The 12,975-nt window shown below is 36.7% G+C and overlaps 1 protein-coding gene, 1 long non-coding RNA gene and 1 other non-coding gene across 3 annotated transcripts in view; 2 read left to right on the forward strand and 1 right to left on the reverse strand.

The window, feature by feature from the left end:
* LOC124218705 (uncharacterized) overlaps positions 1-11,319 on the reverse strand; it is a 35,184-nt gene extending 23,865 nt beyond the window's left edge. The window contains exons 1-2 of the long non-coding RNA XR_006883153.2: positions 11,196-11,319; positions 7,540-7,648 (exon numbers count right to left, since the gene is read on the reverse strand). This is a non-coding gene — a long non-coding RNA (uncharacterized lncRNA). The remainder of the gene's footprint in view (positions 1-7,539; positions 7,649-11,195) is intronic.
* The window catches only part of LOC124218702 (matrix metalloproteinase-2-like), a 164,057-nt gene that overhangs the window by 113,026 nt on the left and 38,056 nt on the right, over positions 1-12,975 (forward strand). The gene's annotated exons all lie outside the window — the stretch shown is intronic.
* On the forward strand, positions 5,645-5,726 carry TRNAS-GCU (transfer RNA serine (anticodon GCU)). Its single transcript has one exon. It is a non-coding gene; the product is annotated as a tRNA-Ser (tRNA).

The following is a 12,975-nucleotide window of genomic DNA, read 5'->3' on the forward strand; positions in this document are numbered from 1 at the left end:
TTTGTTTTTTTCTCTCTTCTTCTCATTCGCTTTTTCTCTCGTTGCGAAAATTGCCTTTTCGCACAGAGGAGATACTTCTTCTCGAATCTGTTTCACGTTACTGTGCACAATCGATGTACGCAACGTATGTGTACACTGAGAGAAATTTTTAGTTCCATTTAGAGCTCAGTCCTTGACTATTTTCATTTTTCATCACAATCGAAAAATATAGTTCCAGGTAGAAAATGAAAACTAGTTTTATAGCTGTTACCGGAAAGTCTGGTATCCGTTGCTATTCTTTCTCATTACGATCACTGTTGCTAGATTTTCTTGCAAGAATAAATTGACGTTAAAGCCTTGTTTAACTAAAAAAGTAGAGTAAACCGAACAAACTGATTTTCCATTGAAATCACCAAGTTTTTTTAAACGATGCCTGTTTTACTGAATTTTTCTAGTTACTGTAACAAATGATATTTTTCTGAGTATACATATGTATATACTTGTACCGTGAAAAACGTTTAAGGTATAAAAATTCTGTCACGTTTCTGTGTCAGTCATTCTCGAGGATATGAAAATGCGCAAGTTTCTTATATTCATCCATTTCGCTCGGAGTTCGACGAATATACTCGGCGAAGTTTATACGCGATTGAAAGACGCGAATTACAGTTCGTTGTAAAAATTTATCATACAATCGCGAATTCATGGTAAAAGTAAGAAGAACGACACTCTTTTCGAACTATCAACATTTTTATCAAACTCTTTCCCTCGTATTATTTTTCGAAGTGTACGAGGCCCGGTGTAATAATCAAACAACGGTTCTGTTTGTAAACGTCGAAATAAAAGACAACTTTGAAAAAGGGTTTAAAATGGGGGAAGAGAGAGAGAGACCCAAAAAAAAAAAAATAAATAAATAAAAGAAAACTACGAAAAATTAGAGGAATCCCAAAACGAAGGAATTAATTGAAGGATAAATTGAAAAACGACTTCGGGGATATAGGCATAATAATAATAATAATAATAATAATAGTAATAATATTACTATGAATAACAGTAATGAGAATATAATAGTAATTTAATAACGAACATCGATGATTGAAAAAAGTCAAGGTTCTTCACGGCACTGCAGCGAGAAGTGAAAGACATTTTTATTTCCGGCAAAGACGGGGCTTCGTTCTGGAAGATAAATTAAACCTTACTGCGGCACAGAGAGGAAAGAAAGACTTTTATAATAATACAGTTTAAAACCCGGAGACGTTGAGAGCGTGAAATAATTTCAATTTAATCCCCCCGGTCGCGGCGTCTGTAAAGGACGAGGGACGCTATTTTACGGAGGGTTTAAATGACAGTCACGCCCAGTCAAATCCTTGACGAAACTTACTTTGAATTAAAGCTCATTATTAGAAGTTTAAGATGTAGCTGTATATACATGTGTTTATATATAATATAATATATATATATATATATGCGGCGTGTGTACGTGTAATGAATTTATTACATGGAAACTTGCCGGCAGCTTACGCAGAGTAGGTGAACTTTGTATAACAGGAATTGTGCGTATGGATTTTCAGATTGTTAATCCTCGAGGTAGGATTGAAATTTTCAGAAATATCTTGCCGTTAATCGGAAAATTATTATACAAGATGAAGTAACTTGTTTGCAACAACGCCCGCTACGCGTGTTAAAAAAAGATCCACGGGCGACATTTAACTCTCGAATTCATGGTTCGAGTTCCATTTTTCTTCGTACCGTGAACCTTTCGTCGGCTGGATTAACCTTCAAGCTGCGCAACTTACTGCGTTGTTGTAACATCGCTGTGTTAAACCGGGGTCATCGGAGAACGAAAGTAAAAACTGAGATAACGAAGTAAAAAAATTCTAGGATAATCTAACTGTTGTACTTCGAGGCAGATGAGTTGACTTTGTTTGAAAAATAAAATGGAATTACGACTTGCCGGATTTTCAATAATTTCAGCCGATGAAACCTTGCGATGGGAAAAAGGTATTTATTTGATCGAGTTGACCTAAATATTTGGAAAAAGGATGGATCAACGATTTTTACGACGCATAATTACTTATCTTGAATAAAATCAGATTATTTTTCATCTTTTTCATATCGAATTCAAAGCAAAGACGCCACGGGGTCGTTTGGACCCCGATACGCAGCGTTAAGAGTCAAAGACAGGAACGCGATAACGCGGGACAAATTCGTCCTTAATCCTAAGTCGGCCATTTTCTGATGAAAGGGGAACTCCGCAGGCAAGCTTCTCTTTAGACCACCATAACCCTCGCATACGTATCGCTTGACGTCACAACGGGTGTCATTTTATCCGTGTATAACGTCGTGATACGTAACGTCCCCGTTTACAGTCGAAACCGTATATTATCTCGACCGTGTAGGATGTATATCAGCCATATTGTACCTGCCGTCAACCCTTAGACCTACACGTTTAACCCTTTCACTACGACTCTGCAGCAACGCAGAGGGAAATTAGTTGCCTGTTTAGTCCGGGGTGTTGGTTTTAAACCCCTCGCTTGTATAGTTCAGGGCTGTGTTCTCTCTTGGCAACAAAAATAATTACTTGTTTAAATTACCAATTTTCGAGGATAATTTGACCGGATCGTCCGGACGGACAGATGCGAAAAAAGAAGAAGAAAAAAAAAAAAACGTTCAAACGAAGAAGTCTAGGTACGTGTTTTGTCTTTTTTTTTTTTTTTTTTTTTTTATAATCAAAACTTTTTTTTACGCATACGTATACAAACAACGCGAATTGGAAAACGTTTTGTAAATACGGTTGATTGTTTTTTTTTTTTTCTCAATTACCTACACGCCCAAAATTTCTTCCCCTTGTAACGCTGTCGTTGGAAACAAAAATTTGTAATCTATTCTCAACGCGATGAATTTTTTCTTTTCTTTTATTTTTTTTCTCTCTTCACCAACTCGACAAAAGAAACGATTTTATCTCTAATTAAACCCGCGCGTCTGGTTTGACAATCAAAGCGTAATAACTGTCCCGGAATTATTTTCCGGGCGAGTCTCCCCTTTCTCATTTTCCACTCTTTATTATTTCTTCGAAATTCTAATTAGGCAAATGAATGATTTTTTTTTCTTTTCTTTTTTTCTTTTTCTCATCCTTCCGTTTCTTCGTCGTCACGCCTCTCGTGCGCCCCGTGCCGTTATCTCGATTCTGCAGGTGAGGGAAAACTCGGTATCTTGCCGCTTAATTTTCATACATTATAAGCGTGAAGCACGTCAAGGAACCCGAGGTATAATGTATAGGAATATAATAAGACGCAATGTAACAAACCTTTCACCCAGAAAGCAGCTGCTGTTCGCTTGAGTTTCATGTATTCTGGATGTGTGTGCGTGTGTGGGTGTGCGGGTGTATGGGTGGTTCGTTACGCGTACATGTCTCTAGGTTAACCGGAAAATTCAGGCATTATAACAAGCTTCGAAACTTTTCTTCCCACACCGAACATTATATATACATATATATACGTAGACGTACACCAACTTGTTCTTCTTCTTCTTCTTCTTCACCTTCTTTCTTGAATCTAGTTAGCGTGAGTTAGCAGCGTTGCTGTTTTTCCGCACCTTTAATCGTGGCAATAAATATAACTAATATCAAACATCCGCGATTTTAATGATAGCGGAAAATATTTTCTCTGGTAATAAATTTCAGACCGAACATTCGATGCTTTTTTGTTTTATTGTTAGTATTGTACTTGATAATACGAGTAAATTCAAAAGACACAGGTACGTACACCAAAGAGGGTGTGTTTTGCGGGCTTGTCGGTCGCTTATTTACACGAGTATTATATATTTAGATGTACCCTGAGAGAAATTTCATTCGTCATAGTAACTAGAAAAATTTATTGAAACGGGTATCGTTGAAACAACTGTTCGAATATCGTTGGAATTAGGAAAAACGAGGTAGGCGTAAACATTTTGCGCTATCGTCGATCCTTTTTTGCTAATTGCAACGCAGAATCAGTTTGCGAGGTTTACTCTACTTTTTTAGTCAAACAAGGCTTTAACGTCAATTTATTTTTGCAAGAAAATATAGCAACAGTGATCGTGATGAGAAAGAATAGCAACGGATGCTAGACTTTCCGGTAACGGCTAGAAAACTAATTTTCATTTTCTACCTGGAACTATATTTTTCGATTATGGTTAAAAAATGAAAATAGTCAAGGACCGAGCGGTAACCGGAACTAACAAATTTCTCTCAGTGCATATACCTAAGCAGTGAAACTCGATGATAGATTAATTAATTATTCGCGATATTCGAGCTTTCGGCGAGCTTGCAGAGCTTCTCAATCTACGGCATGTGTTCTATGCGGAGGGAAAATTGCCGGGTTTCTTTTATACCGCACGTTTCTTTCTCCCCTAATTTTTCAACCCCCGACATGTTCACCCATCGCAGTCTGTTCATTACTATAATTACCGTACGCGCCGGCTTTTTACGTATGTACGAACGCGTGTGTTTATATATACATATATACAAATATACAAAGTGTGCTATACATATCTGTACATATATACACACGTATAACACGGAGCGAAGGAAAATATCCCTGGGATACGTACCGCGAGCATTCGCATTCGCAGAACGCGTAAAACACGCAAATACTCAAGGATAGGTGTGCAATAATGGCGATAACAACGCGACGATAAGAAATAATAATGACTTGATAATAATAATAATGATAATAACAATGATAAAAACAACAACAGTGATAAAAAAAATCATAACACGTCAGATACGTGGGTGAAACGGTTCGACTTTCTCACTTTCAAGATAGAGAGGCTTGTTTCCACGGTTTATTTATTTACGGACGTAATGTAAACCGAGAGAGGGATTTGCGTTGATGGAAAGGGAAAAAAAAATTAAAAAAAAAAAAAAAAAAAAAAAAAGAAAATGCGGAAAAATGAAAGAAAACAACAAGAAAATACCGTTACTTTCGCCTACTTTGCATTTATACAAATTGTATGTATATATGGTATATATGTATGCATATACGTACGTTTTCGCGGCGTTGTTTGCTTATATTATACGCACGCAAGGGTTGTTTTTCATTTACTTGTTAATTTATTGTTACTCGCATCGCGCTGACTGTATGGAAAAGAGAGACAAAACGATTTTTCCCTATCACTTGGTGTGCGTATAATAATAACAATGAATATAATAGCAGTAGTAGTAATAATAATAATAATAATAATAATAATAATAATAATAATAATAATATCCACTCGACCGCCGCCTGCGTGATACATTTAATATTTGATCTAAAGTATGTCTGCGTATTGTTACATTATATAAACCCGAGTCTCGTTGAAACGCTCGATATGCTTACACATGTGTAAAAATATATGTATATGGTATATAAATACATACGTAGTAGATAAGGAAAAAATTCACGACCCTATAATATTTATACGGTTTTACCTTTGGGGTCGTAATCTTGCTTGCTTCCATAGGTGTATTATTATTTAGTGGATGATAAAACGAGCGGGATAAAAGCAGCGGGGCTTCGCGCGATTTGACGATGATACGGGAGGAATGATCGAGCGATCGGCCGATCGAAGATTCTCTAGACAGGGGGAAACGATGATATCGTCGGAAATACGGGGAGAAGAATCGACGTTCTGTCTCAGAGTTACACAAGACGAGGTGGCCGAGTGGTTAAGGCGTTGGACTGCTAATCCAATGTGCTCTGCACGCGTGGGTTCGAATCCCATCCTCGTCGGTTGAACTTTTTTTTTTTGCCTTTTTCATCCCTCAACCTTTTTTCATTTTTCTCTTACTATTACAGATTTTTCTATGGTTGACATTTTATTTAGCGATTTATTGTTATCCTCGATGTTATTATTTTTGTACAATATTTTATCGTTTCTCCGAACTGCACTGGCAATGAGAAAAACTTTTAAATGTTAAATGTATTATATATGTGGAAGAGAAAACTCGGCACTTTGAGTCTGTATCGATGTTTTCTTATCGCTTTTACGAGCCCTGGTTGTTCGTATTTATAGGAACGATATCAATCTTGACGCGGTGTTTGACCGTGTTTTTTGATGAGAAGTACAGTTAATTTAATCAACCAGTATAATTGAATTGTTTACCATATCGCGTGTGACACTTTTTTCTTTTTTTTTTCTGCATATTTTATAAGTACAACATTTGTATAAATTATGATCGTTTTTGTCATGTCTGTTCGGACACTTGTGCAAATACATTATTATGTGCTATCGCAGCTCCGTTACTCGAAAATACGTTTATCGTTATTATAATTTACATTTGTAAACAGTGTTCGTTTTTGTTCAGGTTGTATTACGAATTATTATTCAATTTTCCAATTTCAATAGATATTTCCGTTTCACGCTATGGAAATACGTGTAAATATTATGCACCTGTAACGGATAATCGGAGCAATGAAAAGAATAATTAATTTACACCTACGGACATGCTAAATTAGTTTTTTCGGTCATTTCAATCGCAATAATTTACTTAAATCTTTTCTAACCAAATATTGATATTTTTTTCTCGTATTTCGAACGATATCGATAAATTATTCGATGGTGATAAAAATCGTTCGTTCCTTCGAGGATCGAGCAAATTTGTAAAATTGAGACAAATCGGAGAAAATAGTTTCTTCTTTCAACATCCGGTCAATATTGTTTGTAAAATCAAAACAAAATATCCGACTCGATAAAATAACATCACTTTTTTAATTAATTAATTTTAATTCTGCAACGAATGATTTGATTGGATTCATAACGAAACGAATGATTGTTTCGTACGAGGGTGTAAATATTTACTGAATTTAAACTAAATCTGCTTTCGCACATTTTGTACACTTTGTACTCGTGACGTGTATAAAATATTATCGACACATCCTACATTTCTTCTTCGTATCTGATGATTTTGATTTTTGATATCTATATCCTTGCGGTTAAATATTTTATCACAGCTCGATTCGAAAATCCACTTTTGACAAATCGTTGCTTTTTGCGTATTACGTTCACCCTGGAGCGAAAGAGGAGAATTTTTTGGGCTCTTTTTCATTACTCTCGCGTTACTTATGCACCCTGTGCAAAAGGGGCAAATGGAATGGCAAAACATAAACAATGTGGTTTTAATCCGTTTTAACAAAAGGAAATAATAATGTTTCGCAGCGAGCAGCTTTTTCGATTCATTACGTCCTCGTTAAGCGAGATTCACGAGTATAATTATCACACCGCCTTATGAAGCTCAGAAATTACCAAATTAATTAAATTATTAATTATTTAAATCCTGAATACAAGAGAGAGGAGCTTTCTTCTTTAGAAAAGTGTATGCATATATCTATCGAGGTATAATCTTTACGCACGCGGTTCGGATTTGAACCCCCCCCCCTCGTAAACGGCATTAATTTCCTCGAGTTTCAATCCGAGAAGATCATTCAAGAATGGTCTCTCGCCTTTATCGGGCATTCAACGGAGGATCGAATACTGCCAAGATTCTATTATCGCGATATAATTTGCGCAAATTGGATTAGAAAATAAAGAATTCTTTTATCCTACCTTCGTTTCGATTAGAGGAAAAAATCACTCCCTCTCATCCTCGCTCTCGGCTATTTTCATTGCAAACATCGCTGTGTAAATAGATCGAGGAAAATTTCATCCCTCTTAACTGAAATTACAAAATGAATCATCAGTCATTTTCTCGAATTAACGGACTGTGCTGGTGTTACGACGAGTCAAAAAATACCTGATTTTCGGTTTTTTTTTCCTTCTTTTTTCGATGGTCAAAATACGCTGATCGGTCTGATTTTTTTTTACGTTAAATCAAAGCACTCGCGAAGAACGGAAAATAAATTTGAAACGTTTGATTTTATTTTGTTAACATTTTTTTTCAACGGTTTTTTTCGAAACGTGGTTTTTCAAAACGGTGTTCCCTCTCAAATTGGAACACGAAATTCTTCGCACGTTTTTTTCTCTCGAAATTTTCACATTTCTTTTTAAACGAAAAACTGTCGAAAAAATAGGCCAAATTCGACACTTTAAAAAAAAAAAAAAAAAAAATAAAAACCTGTATAGGTAAGATAGCGGCTTTGGCACCGATCAATGATCTGTTTAAAAATTTTGTTTTACATAGTATTTACGGCCAGAATCGTAGATTTATACCGCTAGAAGTCGCTTTTTTTTTTTTTTTTTTTTTTTTTTTTTGGAAGTCATTTTTCAACCTGTAGAGAAAATAAAAATGAACGTTTAAAAATTAACTCTCTGTTCTTCGGGAGTGTTTTGATTTCCCATGAAAAAACAAAAATCAGACCGATTAGCGTATTTTAACCGTCGAAAAAGGAAAAAGTAGAGAAAAAATCGCAAAAATCAGCCATTTTTTCCGACCCGTTACACAAGCACGGTCCCTTAAATCTCGACAGTCGATTCGCACACGAGCATTTGCCAAAACGGCGTCGACGTTTTTTGTCGCTACGAAACGTTGTTTGTTTCTTTTTCTTTTTTTTTTTTTCGTTTTTTTGTTTGTTTTTTTTTTCGTCCTTCTTCTTCCCTCTTTTTCTCTTTCATAACGAATTCGTTTCATCGCATCCTCGCACTCTCACAACCAGGTATTAATCCCTGAGCTTGCAACCGTCCCGGCAAATCGCGGAAGTGCATTCAGCCGGCAGATAGTCCAACACAGTTTCAGCCCTTGCGGGATGCTTCGCGCTTTTCTCTCTCTCTCTCTCTCTCTCTCTCTCTCTCGTCAGCTCATCTCACGTGTCTCTCGTGGCGCAGAATGGCGAAGGGTAGAACAGAGGCTCGGGATTCAAGGCACAATGTGTCGCCGCTATCTCGATTCAGACAATAAGCGTATGTGCGCACACAATACTGGCTGCAAATGGCACGTGATCATCGTATGTATATATATATATATATATATATATATGTATGTATATACATACACGTGTAACAACCTACCCGGATGCATTGCATTGCTCTATATAGAACTGCGTTGGTTAAACACACCGCAGTTTAATGACGAATCCCAGTTACGCGTTTGAAATTAATTTTCAATTCAAATTCGACGCTTATCGGTGAAGTTGGCGAGGAGGAGAACCTGCACGTAATACGTGTTACACGGTAACGAAAAGCTTTTATCCCGTTGTAACGGATGCTAATTGCAGACGTGACTTTGTCTTTTCTCCTTCATCCACGCAATGTAAATGGCTACGATATTTTTACACGATCTTCAATTTCCTTTTTACCTCAACGATTTTTATCTATAAATTTACACATTCTCCGACAAACTCAAGTCAATTTGAAACGTATAGAATCGTGTCGTTTATATTGACCGTATATTCGTGAACAATTATTTGGATATTCATCGGAAAGGCGTGGATACTGCAGCCATGCAGTGGCGTATCGCATTCTTTCTAGCTGGTTAAGCACGCAGCAAATATCGAGTATTATAAACCGATAATTTATACTTCTACGGTGTAGAAAATACTGACACGGGCTATAACGACGTAGAAAAATTCGTTGTCGATTCGGAAATTCAAGGTATGCAGATTATGATTTCGTTACGTTAACGCTACTAACTTCATTTCCAATACTTACGTCCTACTTCTTGCGTACAAGTTGGCAAAGAGGAAATTTTTCTTACAACGTGTTACGTTACACGGTAGTATCCATTGTAACAAGCGGATATCCGAGGACGGGAGATGAGCCTCGGGGTAGAACGCCAAGGGCTGTTCGGTAAGCCGGGGATCCAACATCCTCTTATAAGCTGTCACCAACACCGCGCGTTCACCTCGAACACGACGTCAATTAGTCGACTCCGGGTGTGACGGTTAGACCCCGTAACGCGTTTTATCCAGCGTTTCACTCGACTCCGTGTCGGCGTTTCTACGGATTTTGAGATGTCATACGGCAAGCGTTTTCGTCGAGTGCGATGACGGGTTTCTTCGATGCGTTTTTGGGCATTTTTACATCGGTGAAGAGAAATTTTGAATTTTCGAATCATCTGTCTTCCAGATGTGAAGTTTTGATTTCTTCCACGTGACCGATGATAAGAGAGAAAATGGTTTTATTAGATGAAGTTTGCTGTTGCAGAAACCACAACTATATTTCGGACTATAACAGGAATAGCTTATTTTCTTAAAGGTTTGTTGTAAATAATAATTGAAGAAAACTTCAGCTTTGCATTTAAATCACTTTTATTCAAAAATTTTAATGCCGTAGTGAAGTTTATTTAATTGTTATTTACAGTAAAGGTTTGAGGAAATGGGTAATTTTTATTTAAGAATTGAAATATCGTTCTGATTTATTGAAGGCAAACTTTATGAGTAATAAATGAACATTTTTATTACTATACGATGCATCGAAACAAAATTTATTTATTTAAATACAAACTCTAACAGAAAAAAAATATATATATATATTGTTTTTTGTTGACCTGTGTTATTGGTGAAGTTTTTTCGCATAAGGTGGTATTTTTTCATCAACCATAATGTGTGACGATGTGAAAGCAATCCTGTCCGACAGTTTTTTCATCAAAAAACCGAAAATTCAATCATTGAAAAACATGTAATATATATTTATAAAGCTATTATTTTTTTTTTTCTTAAATATTTTCATTTCGCGCAGAGAGACGGTAATTTTTTCATCGGACTTATCTTGTTCCGTATATTATTATCAAGATCACATTTTTTGAAAACATCTGTCGAACGAAATTGTCTCCGATAAAGCAGAAACAAAAGTAGAATATCGATAAAATTGTGTGAGATCTAATCGTAAAATCATCAAGTTAGTAACATTAAATATTATTTCTACAAACAACGAATTACATTTTTACTCACTTATAAAACTCTCCAATTCGTTACGATTGTTAAAAATAATTCTTTCCTCTTCTCCGAACACAAACGATCGATAGAAAGTCCGTACGGATCGACTGAATTCATCCAATTTTTGTCTATCAATATTTATCTCTCATTCGCACAGCTCGCAATTATACGCTTTTATCGTAGATCGAGTAGACGTGCGGCTTATCAATCAACGATGAGATGAAGCGCGTATATATATATATATATATTATATATATGTATATGTGTACGCATAGAACTATAATAATCCGTGACGCGCAAAGTTCGATCCTCTCGACGTCCGTTCCTAAATCGAATAAATCAGCCTCTCGATATCTCGGCTCGTCGCGTGGCATAAAAATTTGATATGAATACCTGATCGTCGGGGTTTCCTGATTATTTCGGCACGACATTTTTCCGCCGCGAGCCCCGCGGCCGGTCTTATAACGAGAGAATGGCGGTTGCACGCTGATATAATAACGCGGGTGACAGCTCGGCGAGACTGAAGAGGAGGGACGTAGCCGGCTTGACGGGCTCCACTTCGCCTCGCGTGATTTACGCGGACTAGTCAAGCGCTCTTATACATACACTATATGCCTGAGCCCTGTTTTATGGACGAGATTTCGAGTCGCCGCATGCGTGATGATGATGATGATGATGATGACGACGACGACGATATCCCGAAACCCGCAACGAAGAACGCGGCGAAGGTACGTGACTGGATCTACGTCTCGAGAGGAGATTCCGACCCCCTTTTGCGAAAGTCAAGGGCTCGTCGTAAAGATGTGCGCCCAATTTGCGCAACCCTTCCGGGTCGCGCGTCTCGGTGAAGTTGAGAGAAAAAAAAAAAAAAAAAAAAACAACCAGAGACGGAGAGGAGGAAGATGGTGAAAAGAGAGAGCAGAGATGTCTTTTTCGATATTATTATACGCGCGGAGTTTAACCCTTTGAGTCATACCGACGAGCAATCATACTGCATATTTTATATACATTTGTTTTTGTATATTTAAAAAAATTTGAACACGTATACCGATAGGTTTTCAATACTCGAGAGTAATTACTGCGATGTAATGTGGATTGTTATCGTTAGAAACAAATTTATTGAAAAAAAATCGTGAAAATTGAAGGAACGATTCATTTCCGAGAATGTTACCCCTCTACGTGTATTACATGTTTCACATAAGTTATAAGTTTTTGGGCTCGATGATTTACGAATCTGAAATCAGAATTTGAAACTTCAATGTGGCGAATCCAATCAGCAACCCTGAAAATCTTTGCATTGAGTTTTTTGATCGTATTCGATCAAATTTGAAATTTTCGTCCGCTGTATTAGATCCGCCGTATTGAATATTTCATTGTTGCGTACATATAATACTTAGGCATACGAAACGACAGGCGAAACTCGAACAGTCCAACGGCAAGAACTTATTTCGAACCGTGCTTTTTGTCACCCGTCCGTCCTTCCGGGTAATTGTCGGAAGTTTTTACCTTGATCCATGGTTTTTATTCTTTTTTTTTTTTTCACTACCATTCTCACTTTTCTCTTCATTTTCTTCGTGGTTTTCTTTTTTCTTTTTTTTGTTTTCGTCACTTCTCTCCGGACGTACTAAAATTTTTTCGCTTCAATTAACGATCTACCTCAGTTTTTTTTATCGAAATTTTTGACACACGTACACAGATACCGGTAAAAATTGCTGCGAGAATGAGAAAATTTAGACTTTCTCCTTCTCTTTCCGTCTCTCTACACGTTTATTCAGAGAGGAATTCCTTCTTTCCAATCTGCTGCACCGTAGCTTGCGTTTATTATTCTATCCTGCGAAAACAAAGAAAAAGAAAGAAAAAAACAAAAAAAAACAAAAGGTACCCGAGAGGATTTTCTGCACATATTTACCCATCGTTATAATACCGCGTGGGTAATGTTAATTCGCCCTGCGCCATCTATCAAACGATTAATTTACACTCCGAAGAATATTTCGCGTAAAATAATTGCGTATAATGAATTTCGTATAATTATATATCCGAGTTCATATAACGAGGCGAATAATATTTTAGTAGCGAAAAAGAATCAACAGAATCCATAGATATTATGATACCTTGTACAAGCATAAAAATGTTTCAGCATCTTTCGAACACACTGATGGCCTTGCATTAGAAT

The sequence above is a fragment of the Neodiprion pinetum genome, chromosome 5 (assembly GCF_021155775.2).
Source record: "Neodiprion pinetum isolate iyNeoPine1 chromosome 5, iyNeoPine1.2, whole genome shotgun sequence".
NCBI lineage: Eukaryota > Metazoa > Arthropoda > Insecta > Hymenoptera > Diprionidae > Neodiprion > Neodiprion pinetum.